Below are 17,636 nucleotides of genomic sequence, written 5' to 3'. Positions count from 1 at the left end.
TGCGTGTGCACCCCCGCCCTATCGTGCGTACGCATACAATACGTCCGCGTACGCATACACAAAAATTGGGCCATTTCTCATACGCATACCTGGGCCACATACGCATGTATATCAGAATCCAGAAAAGTTAAGTTACAGAAATTTCAGTTTTAGACCCCCCAAACTTTAAATGTTCATAACTTTCTCTACAAAACTCTATTTTAAACAAACTTTATATCATTTTAAAGCTCTTGAAATCGCCTTTAATTTAAAATAAAAATAATTTATTTTCAATGTCTGAGGCTTGAGTTATGATCCGTCAAAGTTTACCAAAAATTAAGTTTTACACAAAAATATCAAAGTTCTCAAATTTCTAAATTCCATAACCAAACCAAACCAAAACATAACCAAACATCATAAAACACTATCACCTACTACACATTACCATTCCATTGTACTTCCACCACTTCCACACCTAATTCACTCAACCTTTCCACCATAAATTAACACATAACCATAATTCTCAATCAAGATCTCAATCATCAACAATTTGCACAATTTACTCATCATACACATTATTTATTATATCTCACCATAAATACTCATATTTATCATTATTCAAACTCCATAATCAACACCATTCACTAACAACAACATCATAATTCATCAATCACCATAATCATAAACAATACCAATACTCATTTTATTATCATTCTAATTCATATATCACACATTCTAACACTTTATATCATCCTCTTCATCATCAAACATAAATGCACATATAATTAATCATACACCAACACCATTCAATCCTATCTTAGGGTCCACTAGCCTAAGTGTCCAGAAATATTATATATTACATAAAGGAAACCGAAATCATACCTTGGCCGATTCTCACGCAACTCAAAACACCAAGCTCAAACTCAAAGCTTCAAAACCATCTAGCTCACTCCAACAAACACCAAACCTCAGTCTAACATCATATAACATACAAAAATATCACTATGGCTAACCCAAAATATCAAATTACAAAAGATAGAAGAGACTTACCTTACCCAATGATATTAGGGAGAAAATCCAATAATATTCCAATGCTAGATCACTCTTAAACAAACAAAATCACAAAATCTACTAAAAAACTAGAACAAAAAACATGAAACTGTTAGGGATGGAAATTGGAGCATGGATTTCAAAAATATTACCACTTTATTTTGATAGAAATGAAGAGCTTGATGAGAGCTTTGCGTTACCACAAACGACTCGTCAATCGGAGCACCGTAGCTCAAGTTATGGCCAAAAGAAGGAGGAGATGAATAGTAACAATGGGTTTCACCCCTCACCCTCATCTATCCGAGTTCTCTCTCTCTCTTCCCATTAAAATGAGCTTGAAGCTCATAAATAGAGTATATATATGTTGGATCTTGGGCCCGTTTTGGACTCGGTCCAATCCGTTAGCGTTTTAGGTCCATTTGGCCCAATTTTGGGCCAAAACCTTTAAAATTAGCGCCCGGTTTTCAATTCTAAATTATTTTTTCCTTTCAAAATAATAAATTAAATTTTAAAATCTTATTTTTTTCAATACAAGGTACCGGACAGACTAGAGCCGGTACTGCCGACTTAAGTGTTGGTACGCATTTTTACAAAAACTTTTCATAAAAGATACATTTTCTCTCTCAGAAAAATTTATTGAATTCAAATTTCATCTTTTTATTTTCAAAATAATATTTTCATATTTACAAACCTATTTTGGACAATTAAAATTATTATTTTATTAAAGCGGTTATTCCGATTCTTACATAGAACAAATTTCAGGCCTGTCAATCGAGGAAGAGGTCGAGGCAATTTTTATCAAGAACGAATCAATTTCAACTGCTTTCATTGTGAAAAGTATGGACACAAAGCAGCAGATTGCAGATTTAAAATGATGAATAACAATCAAGCACATGTTGCAAAAAATCAGCATCAAAATACTGATGATAATCCGGGTACTCAGACTTTATTTTTTACAAGTAATTCACCTGCTCTAGATAAAAATATATGGTACTTGGATCATGCTTGTAGTAATCATATGTCTGGTAAAAATGAGTTATTTTCTTCACTAGATGATTCAGTTAAACTATTATTGAAGTTTGGTAATAGTACAAAGATCCCTATTGAAGGAAAATGGCACATACTAATTAGATTGAAGGATGGTTCTTTGAGTTTTTTTTGATGTTTTCTATGCTCCTGAACTTGATTATAATTTATTGAGTATGGGGCAATTATCTGAGAAGAGATATAAGATGATAACTTATCATAGATATTGCACTGTGTTTGACAATAACGGAAGGTTCATAGATAAAGCAAAGATGACTTCAAACAAAACATTTCCATTAAAACTTCAACATGTTAATCCCTCTTGCATGAGTTCTGTGATACTTGATGATAACTAGCAGTGACATATGCGGTTTGGACATTTTCATTTTTTGGCTAACCAATCAAACAAAAATGCAACTAAGTCAAAATATATACAAAAAGAGAAGAGTTATAACAATGTTACCATGGTGGGGTGTCTCCCACCTAGCACTTTGGTTTAATGTCCTTAAGTTGGACTTATGGAGAGCTCTAACTAAGGACGCTTGTGCTTTTATTCATCTTGGAGCTTCCAAAAATGCTTGAATCTCTAAAATTCCCAATTGATTGCACCAAGCTTGGATGGGGTGTCCAACAAGTTATGAGCTCCCAACAAGAAAAACAAAAAGGCAAACAAGAGAAATATATTCACAATAGCAACTAAAAAGCAATATATTCACATATTAACATATTCACAATAACAAAAAATAAGCAAGCAACATATGTACAATAAACCAAAAACAAGCTATTCACAATATTTACAATATGTACAATAGCCAACAACAACACCATTGCAACTCCCCGGCAACGGCGCCAAATTTGACGAGTGCCAATTTGCATAGGTTAAGAATTTGATTATCAAAATGGAATTGGCGGTGTAAGTATAGTCCTAACCCAACAAATTGACCATCAATCAAATGTTATCACAATTCAAACCAAATATATTAATTGAGAGTATTTAACTCCCGGGTCGTCTTCCCTAGGAATTGTAATTAAGTGTCATATTATTGGCTATGAGAGAACATGGGGAATTGGGAATAAAAGCAAGAGAGCAAGAAATGTAAATAGCAAGAATTGAAACAAGCATGCGAGGAATTAAAAGGAAAGAAATTGAAAGCAATGCAAGTAGAAATCAAATAGTAAAAAAAAGGGCTCTTGGCAAAAAGTGGGTAATCTAGGTTTTCTATCCTAGTTGTGGACCACAAACATGGTAATTGTGTGGAATTAATCCCAATTAGTCAATCCTACTTGAGAATTAGTCAAAAGGGCATAATTGATTCCAATCCCTAAGTCCTAAGTCAATACTAGTAGGTCACTTAGAGTCAAGGAAAACCAAACCAATTAACAATCCTCACACAATGCGGAATGGACATCCACAACTCAATTCCACCCAAACACACAATTTCTCAACCAAGAGTGTGAAAACTAAACATGCGAAAGATTAAACATCAAAGCAATTAAATGATCATGCAAGAATTTAAAAGTCAAAGCAATAAAATGCAAGGGGAGGAAACTTAAAATGCAAGAAAACTCTTGGCAAGTAATTGAGAGCTAATGTTACCTATCCTAGACATTGACCACAAACACATGATGATTATGAAGAGTTAATCCTACTTAGTCAACCTTACATCGAAGATAAGTCAAATAGGCATAGTTGATTTCAATCCCTAAGTCCTATGTCAATACTTAGGGGTCACATAGAGTCAAGGGAGACCAAATCAACTAACTACTCTAATATATCGAACAAGAATGGACATCAATGACTCAAGGATCACCAAAGTCACCAATTTCAAGCAAAGAGTGAAGAAAAACTATGTAAAGACTAAGCCAAGCATTTTATCAAACACTTAGTGTGCTTGAAAATAAAATAATATTAAAATACATTAAAAATAAAATCTAACTACCAAAAGCAAGAAAATCATAACAATAACTAAAGAAAGCAATAAATGAACATGAAAACATAAATTTGTATTAAATGAAATTAAAATTAACAAAGAGTGTTCATAACATAAAAATGACAAAATAAAGGAAATAACAAGAGAAATAAAGAAGAATAAAGATGCAATAACAATAAATGACAAGGAAAAGTAAATGAAAATAAGAATTAAAAGTAGAAATTACAAGAAATTAAACTAAAGAACCCTAATTCTAGAGAGAGGGGGGGGGGAGCTTCTCTCTCTAGAGAAGTACACTAAAACATGATAAAAGCTAACCCTAATTGCCCCCCTTGTTTCCACTTGAATTGGGGTTGAAATAGCTTCAGAAATGAGTTGGACTGGGTTTTGGAGGCCCAGAATTCGCCCCCAGCGATTTGCAATTAATGAGCTGACGTAACTCGAGTCACGCATACACGTGAGTTGCCTGGAAAATTTCACTTCCACGCATACGCGTCGCTCGCAAATCTTCCTTGTGCGTACGCACACATGATGAAACTTCCAAACTCCATTTCTTCATGGTTTCTTCCCTTTTGCATGCTCTTTTTCTCACTTCTTCAACCCATACTTGTCTTGGGAACCTAAAATCACTTAGAGTGAATAAAATTGACTAGAATTAAGCACAAAAGAGCATGTTTTCACTTTCATACACAATTTAGAAAGAAATCATGAAACTATGCTATTTCATTGGATAAGTGCAAGAAATGTTGATAAAATCCACCTAAATAGAGAAAATAAATACCATGAAATGTGGATTCATCACATCCCCACACTTAAACAATAGCATGTCCTCATGCTATACACAAGAAAGAAATAAGGGGTATTATTTAATGCAAGTAAACTACCTACATACAATCTATCTACATAAATGCAACTACTTAGTCAAAACAAATCAATTTCCAAGAATACATATATGAACATAAGGGCTAAAGCAATCTTAACCAAGTCAAATCCATAATTGATTATAGTTATTGAAAAGCATTAACAACTTGCAAGAAGCAATTAACCAAAGGTGAAAACATGTAATTGAGCAATTGAACCATCATCGGATGTGTATCCGCTCTAATCACTCAAGTGTATAGGGTCAATTCACTCATTTCTCTTCTAATCATGCTTTCTAAGATTTGTCTTTCATCTAACAATCAACACTTATTCAATGTATGCATACAAATATCATGAGGACTTCTCAAGGTTGTAATGGGGTTAGGGTAAAGGTAAGGTTATATATATGGTCAAGTGAGCTTGATATTTGCATCTTTGATTAGCCTAAGCTCTTACCAAACCTACATAACAACCTATACAACTCAAAGCAAACCTAACTACCCATTCTCACTTTTCTCACATACTCATGCATTTTCTTTTTAGTCACAACTCATATGCATTTTTTTTATTTCTCAACCTTTGGGGCATTTTGTCCCCTTTCTATTATTTTCTTTTTTTTTTTTCAAACTAAAATATATATACAAAAGTGACAATGCATATGGTTTAAGTATTTGATGCATGAGCATGTACCCAATTCCCAAGATTTTCAATCAAGAGTACAAAAATCCACTTTTACCTCAACCAAAGTTCCCAAACTTCCTCACACTTAGATGATACACTCTCACTAGCCTAAGCTAATCAAAGATCCAAATAAAGGACATTTATTATTTTTCACTTTAAGGCTAGTAATGTGCAAACTTTAAGAACAAGAGGAGATTGAAATAGGCTCAAAGTTGGTTAACAAAGGAAGATAAAAGGGTAGGCTATTTGGGATAAGTGAGCTTAATGAAAAGATGACCTTAATCATATAAATGCATATATACATCAAACAATGGACATAAAGAATCAAACAAATCAAAGATTGCAATAATAAAAAAAGAATAACACACACAAGAATAAAAGTAGTGGTTATATGGTGTAACCACACAATTAGGCTAAAAAACTCACAAGGTTATGTGCTCATAACTCAAAAACATGTTCCACAATATATTTCAAGCAAGTTTCAATCAAACAAATACCAACTCAAATCAATTAGGATGTGAATGCCCTATCAAGAATGTTTTTCTTGAAAAATTTTCATTATATTAACTAAGCTTATTATGTATATACAAAGACATGCAATAAACTAAGAGAGAATGTAATTAAAGTTCTAAAATATATACAAACTAAGAAAAGAAAATGCAACTAAGAACTCAAAAAGAAGACGAAAGTGTTAGGATTAGAGTATGTCACCCAAGATGGTTGATCGGAGACGTCCTCCCCACACTTACGGATTTGCACGGTCCTCCGTGCACTCAAAGGTGAGCTAGGGGGTGAAGTAACTTCGGATTGCCACCTTCAGCTGGCGGATCAATCGACTGCTGTATGCTCTTTCTCCTGCTTCCCTTGTTACTTACGATGAATCATTCATGAAAAATAGAAAATAACACCGTAAGACGAGTGAATGGAAAAACAAGGAATTATGGAATGTTGGAATGAGGTGATAAGCACTAGAATGAGTGAGTGAATAAGTTTGTGGCATGAAGAAAATAAGTGTCTGTATTCTAAGTTGCACGGCTTAGAGTGCACACATACTAGCATGGATAACTAGATCACAATTATGCAAAATAATATGCACTTCACTCATCCTAGTGTGCTTGAAATACTTTTCAAGAAAACTTGTAGGTTAAGGTAAACAAACAAGCAATGAAGAAGTACAAGAGCATTCAAGCAAGAATCAAGGAATTGTAAACTGGGTAATGAAGCAACACCTAATTGACATGAAGTGGAAAACATGACAAGCATAGTCCACAAAGCTTAAAAAGCTCAAAAAGTGTCGTTAGGCAAGCTTATGTTCCAATTCCACAATTCTCAATGTTAATGCATCAAATAGGTGACTTAAATAAAAATCAATCATAACAAGCATCACCTAACAAAAAATGCATCAACTACAATTAAATTGCCTAATGATGGATTATGAAATCAAATTACATGGTGGCCAAAACATGCAATTTAGAAATCCCAAGAAGTTCATGAAGGCAATGTTATAAGAACTTGCTGTGTGCAAAATTAAACATAAGAATTCAACACCAAGTAACAATTTACAACCTCAATAAATAGTAACAACAATAATAATCCAGCAGCAATATCTTAGCACAATCAATAAGTCAACTCAATTATCCAACACCTAGCATCAAAATAGAAAATTAAACTAACTAAGCTAAATAACTAACTAACTACCTACCTAACTAACTAACTAACTAACTAAAGGTGAGTGTCGTGGGTGGTGAAGTGTAGTGGTGAGTAGTGGTTGAAGGCGAGAAAGAAGAGAGGAGAAGAGAAAAGAAGAGAAGAAGTAGAGAGAAGAGAAGAAAATAAGTATAGTGGGTGAAAATAGGGGCGTGCGTACGCACAAAGGGCTGTGCGCATGCACAAAGGCTCACGCGTATGCGTAAGGGACGCGTGCGCGTGGTGTGGCGAAAAACGGGAATTGACGCGTACGTGTAAGGGACGCGTATGCGTGAAGTGGAGAGAATGCGAGGTGACGCGTACGCGTCGATGAGGAAACTCAAATGGGTTGTGCATTCGCACTATGCGTTCAAACGCTGCGAACAGAGGCTTTGTTTTGAGGTGTTCACTCTGTGCCCACGCACAGAAAGGTGAATTTTTTTTTTGGGGATGGATCATGTGTGCGTGCGCACACAGGTCCATGCGCGCGCACAAAAAACAAAATTGGGCAGGGGGTTCATGCGCACAGGCTGTGCTAACGCTCCCACCAGAAGGGATGCAAGTTGGCGTGCGGATGCACAAGCCTGTGCGCCCGCACAGAGAGTGCGAAAAGGGAATGTGTGTGTACGCACGAGAAGGTGCGCACACACAGGTCGCAGAAAATAGGGGAATGCACGCGCACAACGCGTGCTGGCACTGTGAACAGAAGGCAAAATCATGAGTGTGCGTGCTCACAGGTTGGTGCGCACGCACAGGACGCAGAAAATAGAAGTTTTGTGCGCACGCACAAGTATGTGCGTACGCACATATGCCATGTTTTTCAAAAAAAATTTTCTTTCAAATTCCAAGGTACCAAGCCTTAGCTCAGTCAAAACTCAACACCAAAACATGCAAGAACCCATAAATTCATGATTCAAACCAAAATTAACCTAACAATTATGAAAATTAAACTAATTCTAAGCTAACCAATCAAACAAAAATGCAACTAAGTCAAAATATATACAAAAAGAGAAGAGTTAGAACAATGTTACCATGGTGGGGTGTCTCCCACCTAGTACTTTGGTTTAATGTTCTTAAGTTGGACTTATGGAGAGCTCTAACCAAGGAGGCTTGTGCTTATATTCATCTTAGAGCTTCCAACAATGCTTGAATCTCCAAAATTCCCAATTGATTGCACTAAGCTTGGATGGGGTGTCCAACAAGTTATGAGCTCCCAACAAGAAAAACAAAAAGGCAAAGAAGAGAAATATATTCACAATAGCAACTAAAAAGCAATATATTCACATATCAACATATTCACAATAACAAAAAATAAGCAAGCAACATATGTACAATAAACCAAAATCAAGCTATTCACAATATTTACAATATGTACAATAGCCAACAACAACACCGTTGCGGCTCCCTGGCAACGGCAGCAAATTTGACGAGTGCTAATTTGCATAGGTTAGGAATTTGATTATCAAAATGGAATTGGCGTTGTAAGTATAGTCCTAACCCAACAAATTGACTATCAATAAAAAGTTATCACAATTCAAACCAAATATATTAACCGAGAGTATTTAACTCCCGGGTCGTGTTCCCTAGGAGTTGCAATTAAGTGTCATATTATTGGCTATGAGAGAACATGGGAATTGGGAATGAAAGCAAGAAATCAAGAAATGTAAATAGCAAGAATTGAAACAAGCATGCGAGGAATTAAAAGGAAAGAAATTGAAAGCAATGCAAGTAGAAATCAAATAGTAAAAAAAAAAGGGCTCTTGGCAAGAAGTGGGTAATCTAGGTTTCCTATCCTAGTTGTGGACCACAAATATGTCAATTGTGTGGAATTAATCCCAATTAGTCAATCCTACTTGAGAATTAGTCAAAAGGGCATAATTGATTCCAATCTCTAAGTCCTAAGTCAACACTAGTAGGTCACTTAGATTCAAGGGAAACCAAACCAATTAACAATCCTCACACAATGCGGAATGGACATCCACAACTCAATTCCACCAAACATCCAATTTCTCAACCAAGAGTGTGAAAACTAAACATGCGAGAGATTAAACATCAAAGCAATTAAATGACCATGCAAGAAATTAAAAGTCAAAACAATAAAAGTCAAAGCAATAAAATGCAAGGGAAGGAAACTTAAAATGCAAGAAAACTCTTGGCAAGTAATTGAGAGCTACAGTTACCTATCCTAGACATTGACCACAAACACATGATGATTATGAAGAGTTAATCCTACTTAGTCAACCTTACATCGAAGATAAGTCAAATAGGCATAGTTGATTTCAATCCCTAAGTCCTATGTCAACACTAAGGGGTCACATAGAGTCAAGGGAGACCAAATCAACTAACTACTCTAATATATCAAACAAGAATAAACATCAATGACTCAAGGATCACCAAAGTCACCAATTTCAAGCCAAGAGTGAAGAAAAACTATGTAAAGACTTAGCCAAGCATTTTATCAAACACTTGGTGTGCTTGAAAATAAAATAATATTAAAATACATTAACAATAAAATCTAACTACCAAAAGTAAGAAAATCATAACAACAACTAAAGAAAGCAATAAATGAACATGAAAACATAAATTTGCATTAAATGAAATTAAAATTAACAAAGAGTGTTTCTAACATAAAAATGACAAAATAAAGGAAATAACAAGAGAAATGAAGAAGAATAAAGATGCAATAACAATAAATGACAAGGAAAAGTAAATGAAAACAAGAATTAAAAGTAGAAATTACAAGAAATTAAACTAAAGAACCCTAATTCTAGAGAGAGGGGGGAGCTTCTCTCTCTAGATAACTACACTAAAACATGATAAAAGGTAACCCTAATTGCCCCCCCTTGTTTCCACTTGAATTGGGGTTGAAATAGCTTCAGAAATGAGTTGGACTGGGTTTTGGAGGCCCATAATTTGCCCCCAATGATTTGCAATTAATGAGCTGACGTAACTCGAGTCACGCATACGCGTGGATCACGCGTACGCGTCGCCTGGAAAATTTCACTTCCACGCGTACGCGTCGCTCGCAAATCTTCCTTGTGCGTACGCACGCATAGTTGTGCATGCGGACACATGCTGAAACTTCCAAACTCCATTTCTTCATGGTTTCCTCCCTTTTGCATGATCTTTTTCTCACTTCTTCAACCCATACTTGCCTTGAAAATCTTAAATGACTTAGCAAATACATCAAGGCACCAAATGGGATTAAAGTGAATAAAATTGACTAGAATTAAGTACAAAAGAGCATGTTTTCACTTTCATACACAATTTAGGAAGAAATCATGAAACTATGCTATTTCATTGGATAAGTGCAAGAAATGTTGATAAAATCCACCCAAATAGAGCAAATAAATACCATGAAATGTGGATTCATCAAGCAGTCACAACAGCAGTTCTTATTTTAAACAGGTGTCCAACAAAGAGTGTTCGAGATAAAACCGCAGAGGAAGCTTGGAGTGGAAAGTGGCATTCCATCCATCATTTTAAAGTCTTTGGGTGTATAGCTTATGCCCACGTTCCATGTCAATTAAGGAAGAAGTTAGATGACAAAGGCGAGAAGTGTATCTTTATCGGCTATAGCACAGACTCAAAAGCATACAAGCTATATAATCCAAAATCAAAGAAAGTGATTATCAGCAGAGATGTGACATTTGACGAGAAAGACATGTGGGACTGGAACACAAAGACAGAAATGCAGCTGACTATAATTCCAAATACATGTGATGAAGTAGAAGAAACGCAACCTGACACTATTGAACAACCAGAATCATCTAGAAATTGCAAAGAGAGCAGAGACTACCTGCTAGATTAGTAGATTATGAAGTTGGCAATGATAACGATTCGTTCAATGAATAAATCATAAATTTTGCTCTATTTTCAGATTGTGAGCCGTTGAACTTTGAAGAAGCCTCTAGAGATAACAATTGAAAGAAAGCAATGGGTGAGGAGATTCATTCCATTGAAAAGAATGACACATGAGAGGTGACAAATTTACCTACAGATAAGAAGCCGATTGGAGTAAAGTGGGTTTACAAGACTAAGTACAAACCCAGTGGTGAAGTTGATCGTTTCAAAGCAAGATTAGTTGCAAAGGGATACAAACAAAAACCAGGTATCGACTACTTTGAAATCTACTTGTATTGACAAGAAACAAAATTTTAAATCAACTTGCATGGACTAGAATCTTCATCAAACATGGTTAAAGAATTGAAGAAGCAAAGTTTGAATTGAAAATAATAATCATCTATTTTACTAGAAGATGTTAGAAATTTGAAGAATTACCAAGAATGTTCAAGAGAGGTATTTAATTATTAAAAGAATAATGACAAAGCATACAAGCTCTACAAACTTCATGATCATCCCTAATGTAATCTTAGTTGTTAAGAAAAAAAATTTATTATTTTATTAAAAAGTTTAATCTATATAAAGACATACATGCTTTGTATATTATGTGTGTTTCAAATAATAAAATTGTGTTATGAAAATTGAGAGGTGTTCCTTTATTTTATGAGTATTAGTAAGTTTGAAAGTTGAAAAATATGATAGCATTATTTATGTGAGTGAGTGATTTTGCGGCCAATATAGTGTAGATATTTTACTAACAATGTGTAATTTTTATCTACATTAATTTCTTCCTTAATTCATTTCCTATTTTTATGTTTTCATCTACTTTTATATATTTTTCATTTTCATATCTTTTGTCAATCATAAAAGACCAAAAGTAGAGATAGTGCTCTTTCTATATTTTTTTACTTATTAAATTAATTATACATTAAAACATATATTTAGTTTCATAATTTAACTCCATATATTGTATACGTAAAGTCTGAAACTTCAAATTTAGTTATGTATATTTGATTTTTTTTCATTAAAAAAAAATTGCAAGTGCAACTAGCTATAATTGAACATGCCAAAGGATTGCAAATTATCATTGTAAACTTCGAGTAATTAGTGAATAATTAGCCAATAAATTAATTATTAATCCAAAAAAATTAGAAAATTTAATTTTATAATTTAATGAAGTAGGATTAACTAAAACATGAATTTTGATACTGATGTTAAAAATTTTGGCCTAAAATTAGACCAATGGGCTAAATCGAGCAAACCGAGCCCAAGTGAGCCCAAGCCCACTCACTTAACCCACATATAAGCTGAATGTTCAGCCTCTTTTCTCCTTTCATTCACAAATTCCACGAAGAAGGAGAAGCATGGAGACAAAAACTTAATCCCCTTTTGCTCATAACTTTCAATCCAAAACTCCGATTGACGAGCCGTCAGTGGCCACGCGTTCATCATGGAATATTGTAACAGCCCAGACCACCCGCTAGCACGATATTGTCCGCTTTGGCACACAAGACCTCACGGTTTTGCCTTTGACGATAGGGATGATAGCCGAAGCCCCCCACACTCACTCGTCAAAACGCGTCATGCTAGGGAGAGGTATCCACACCCTTATAAGGCATGCTTCGTTCCCCTCTCCAACCGATGTGAGCCTTACAATCCACCCCCCTAAGGGAGTCCAGCGCCCTCGCTGGCACATCGATCCGAGCTCTGGCTCTGATACCATCTGTAACAGCCCAGACCACTCGCTAGCACGATATTGTCCGCTTTGGCACACAAGGCCTCACGGTTTTGCCTTTGACGATAGGGATGATAGCCGAAGCCCCCCACACTCACTCGTCAAAACGCGTCATGGTAGGGAGAGGTATCCACACCCTTATAAGGCATGCTTCGTTTCCCTCTCCAACCGATGTGGGCCTTACAATTCTGTAACAGCCCAGACCACCCGCTAGCACGATATTGTCCGCTTTGGCACACAAGGCCTCACGGTTTTGCCTTTGACGATAGGGATGATAGCCGAAGCCCCCCACACTCACTCGTCAAAACGCGTCATGTTAGGGAGAGGTATCCACACCCTTATAAGGCATGCTTCGTTCCCCTCTCCAACCGATGTGGGCCTTACAATCCACCCCCCTAAGGGAGTCCAGTGCCCTCGCTGGCACATCGATCCGAGCTCTGGCTCTAATACCATCTGTAACAGCCCAGACCACCCGCTAGCACGATATTGTCCGCTTTGGCACACAAGGCCTCACGGTTTTGCCTTTGACGATAGGGATGATAGCCGAAGCCCCCCACACTCACTCGTCAAAATGCGTCATGCTAGGGAGAGGTATCCACACCCTTATAAGGCATGCTTCGTTCCCCTCTCCAACCGATGTGGGCCTTACAAATATTCTACAAGATCCACTAAAAATTTTGGTAAGAAACTTGAGTTTTCTCACCCAGATATTCTCGTCTCAGTTTCAAAATTTAGGGTTTATAGTATTGAAGAATCGAATGATTTTGATGATTCAGGTGAACTCTTGCAACAGAAAATTATCGAGTTTTGCCCAATTATTCATGGGTAATGGTAAGGAACTTATAACCCTTGTAAATTCTTTAATTTTATGAGATTGGATAGTAAAATTAGTGGTTGTATATGCAATTATGTGAAATTAGGTTGTGTAAATGTGAATTGGAACAATAATGATGATGTTGGAGGCTTGAGCTCGGGTATTCAGAGCTGGAAATTCACTTGGTGAAGGTTTGGAGCTTGTGTATCGAGGGCTTGCGGTGCCTTGTGGCTTAGGGAGAAATCGGCCAAGGTATGGTTTCTCGTAGTTAATGTTTAATGTCACGTGAAAACTTAGGCTAGAAGACCTTAAGATAGGAATGAATTAAAAAAATTATTGATAGATTGTGTATATGGTATATAATGTGTGTATAAAGGATGAATGGATTTGTATGAGTTAGATTATGATTCTGATGAGTATATATTAATAATGATTGTTAATGTGTTGAGGGTTGATGGTAGACTTGTGAAATTGAATCAAATGGATTGATTGAGAAATGTGTAGTTTGATTTTGTAAACGATTTGATATTAGAGTTGGTTTGATTTTGAAATAATTAATTTGATACTAGGAATGATTTGAATGACTGAGAGGTGTTTGGTTTGGTGGTTGAGACCCTTGAAGGGTGGCAAAAGTCCAAGTTTTAGAGGAGATATTACCAAAAATTTTATGAAAATAGGTGGCTTCATTTGGAGTGGTTATTTAGTAAGATTTGTTTTTTTAAGGATTTTATAATTTGATTTTGGGTTATTAAGAAAATGATTACGCTTTGAGTTTGTTTTATTTAGAAAAGAATGAATGGTGTTTTGAGTTTGAATTATTGATGAACATGATTAGGAGGAATGATGATTGAATGACAATGAAGAATGATGAGATTATGATTTTAAAGTATGATTTTGAATGAAATTGTAATGATAATGAGAATAAACTTCTGAATGTCACTCCGGGTAAGATGCAGTGGTGTTATCCACTTGTTCCTGGTAAGAGTCAATAAGCCGGGTAAGATACAATGGTGATTATCCACTTGCTCTGAAAAATTTTGAGGCTTCGGGTAAGATGCAAGGGCTGAGTTCTGTCGTCGCTTGCTCCGGGTCGAGAATTGTAACACCGCCTAGGTAAGAGACAGTGGTGAGGTTTTCTCCTGCTCCGGGTATGCGAGTAAGATGCAAGGGTTGCGGTGTGTTCCACTTGCTCCGTGTTTGGTGTTCTGTCTAGGGTTAGCTACCGGACATATCGGGTTTGGCTTGATAACCGACAGATGAGACTCATTGGCCATAAGGCGGACATACATCATATGCATATGTGTGTTTTGTTTGATTGTGCATTAATTGCGCTTGCCTATGTGATTATTATGCTTAGTTGCTATATTTGCTACCTGCTGTATCTGTATCCTACTTGTGTTTGCTTTTTGTCTGTATTGCTTGTCTGTGCACCGGAGTTATGGAGGATTGGAGGAAGGCAGAAAGTAGGGCTTAAGTTAGAAAGGAATTAGAAATAAGAACCTTAGATGACCTACCCTGTTTATGGTTTTCCATTTATAAACTTTAAGGCTTAATATGAGTGTCGGAGTTCTAGGATCACCTCTGGCTTTTTCGGGACCTTATATATTATCTATGTGAGCACCTTTACCATACTGAGAACCTCCGGTTCTCATTCCATATCTATGTTGCTGTTTTTAGATGCAGGATGAGAAACACAGCACTGAGCATTCTGGTAACTCTTGGAAGCGAAGAACTATCTTGGAGAAACAGGATTTATATTTATCTGTTGGTTTATTTTTGGGGTTATATATATATATATATATATATATATATATTTTCTAGCCAACCTTTGCTTCACAGGTCGAGTCTAGATCTTGATTATATAACTATCATTTATAACTCTACTTTTATATATCTGTTTTTTGGTTTTCTGTATAAGCCTTCTATCCAAACGCCTTTCGAGTTGATGCGTTTTCAGTCTTGTTTTTATCATCCTTTCTTCCAAAGCTCCTAGTTAAATTATTCTTCATATATATATATATATATATATATATATATATATACGTATTTTTGTTTTAGAGGTCGTAGCGCCTTACCACCTTTGATTTATGTCTTAGGCGTAAAGCTCTGTGTGGTAGGGTGTTACAATCACCAACTCTATTTTCATGTTAGAACATGCCAATAGAATTCATCATCATCATATGAGATAAAAAACAAAATAAGAAACACAAATAGAGAATCCATTACATACATATTTGTATTTTTTTTAAATATTGTGAAATGATAAATTAAATTGTCCTTTATAATATTATTGGATAAAGATAGTAAAATATGCTTTTTGTTCCTAATATTTTCGAAAATTTTTAAAATTATCCCTAACGTTTAATATGATTCGATTTTAAACCCAACATTTAATTAAGTTTCAATTTTACCCTTACCATCAATTTTTTAACAGTTAGTCAACTTGTCTTTCTAATTTTTCCCTTATTCGTAACCTCATTCACAATTAAACAATTAGTCAATCGTGAGTATAGTGTTCAATATTGGTTAATTGACTTAAATACTTCTTAATTGTAGCTAATATAGTAGCCAAAGTTGATTCATGTTACTTAATTGGTGTCACTAATTTGATATAAGGAATGCTAGAGTGCGCACTACAAGAAAAACACCCATTCAGCCATACTTTTTTTAAGCTACATTTGAAAAGTATAGTCTATTCCTAAAATAGGCTACGCTTTTTCGCAGGGTGCTCTTTTATAAGAGAATAGGAAATACTATTGAGGCATCACTTTAAAAGTGTCTCCTTAGATATTTTAAATATCACTTATAAAGTGTAGCCGTATCTGAATAGCTATGGGGACACTTTTTACACCAAAAGGAGCGCTTTTAAAAAGTAACCCATTTGTTATCTACTAAATCCCTCAATACTTAGTAATTTTTTTTTCATTTTCACCAATACTATCATCACCAACACACAACGTAACTTCAGAAGTGCTTCAGTCGAGAACCCCAACTCGTCACCACCAACATTTCGTCACCTATCTCATCAAACCCCAAATACGTTCTGCCGTCGTACCATCCACCCCTCTTCCACACTCACTGCTTCTCTTCCCCACTCCACGCTAACCACTCGAGAGCCATCAGTCGTCTTCGCAGCGTGCTTACATCGGTCGTCAGCATCGTCCTCCAATCGCGTCGCTCACCATCGTGGTGGAGAAGGTATGTATTCACCCTTCATTTTGTTTCGAAATTTCAGAGGGTTAGGGTTCCGATTTTAGGGTTTTCAATTTGGGGGTTTGGGTATGTTGCGGTGCGGGTGAACTCTTGTACCCTCATTTCTCCTTTTAAGAATTTTATTGTAACTTCTATGATGATTGATACTCTTGGTACCAAATGTTCAGAAACTAATGATAGGAGAGGACCATCATTAAGAGCTAAGATTGCAGGAAGTAATCACAAGAACAAGAACAAGAATAAAGCTAAGGTGGGGTTAACACGACGAAGCAATCATAAGAACAATTCTTTTGAAAAATGTTTCATCCATCTCAGGTAATATTCCTGAAACCTAAACTAGAAGCTTATTAAAAACAGAAACAAGCATTCCTTTAAAGCTTTCGTGCCTTTGTGTGATATAAGAGTTTTTGATAAATGCTCGTAAAGAAGACAGCTCTTCAGAACATTATTTTCTTCATAAATGAGGTTAAATAACCAGCAACAGTAAGAGAACTGAAATGTGTCGGCTGTATAGATAGGGAATAAGATTCTACAAGCAAAGAGATTAAGATAATAATGCAGTCTGTAATAAAAACACTAAAGATACAACTGGACTAAAATGATAATGTAGCAGAGCAATGTTACATCATACCACTTCAATTTTTCCAAGAGCATTTTCCAACTTTGCAGTTAAAGATTCAACCTATGTATATTATGTATAACAAGAACAGAAAAATTAGTCAAAAATCAAATGGGGGATCTTAATGGTTGCATTAAGAATAGTGAAGTAAAGATACAGATAGAGTTATAATATAACAAAATATAAGAGTAGAATAGT

This window comes from Arachis ipaensis, chromosome B7, assembly GCF_059453495.1.
Source record: "Arachis ipaensis isolate K30076 ecotype BB chromosome B7, ASM5945349v1, whole genome shotgun sequence".
Taxonomy (NCBI): Eukaryota; Viridiplantae; Streptophyta; class Magnoliopsida; order Fabales; family Fabaceae; genus Arachis; species Arachis ipaensis.
This window is presented reverse-complemented; position numbering follows the sequence as displayed.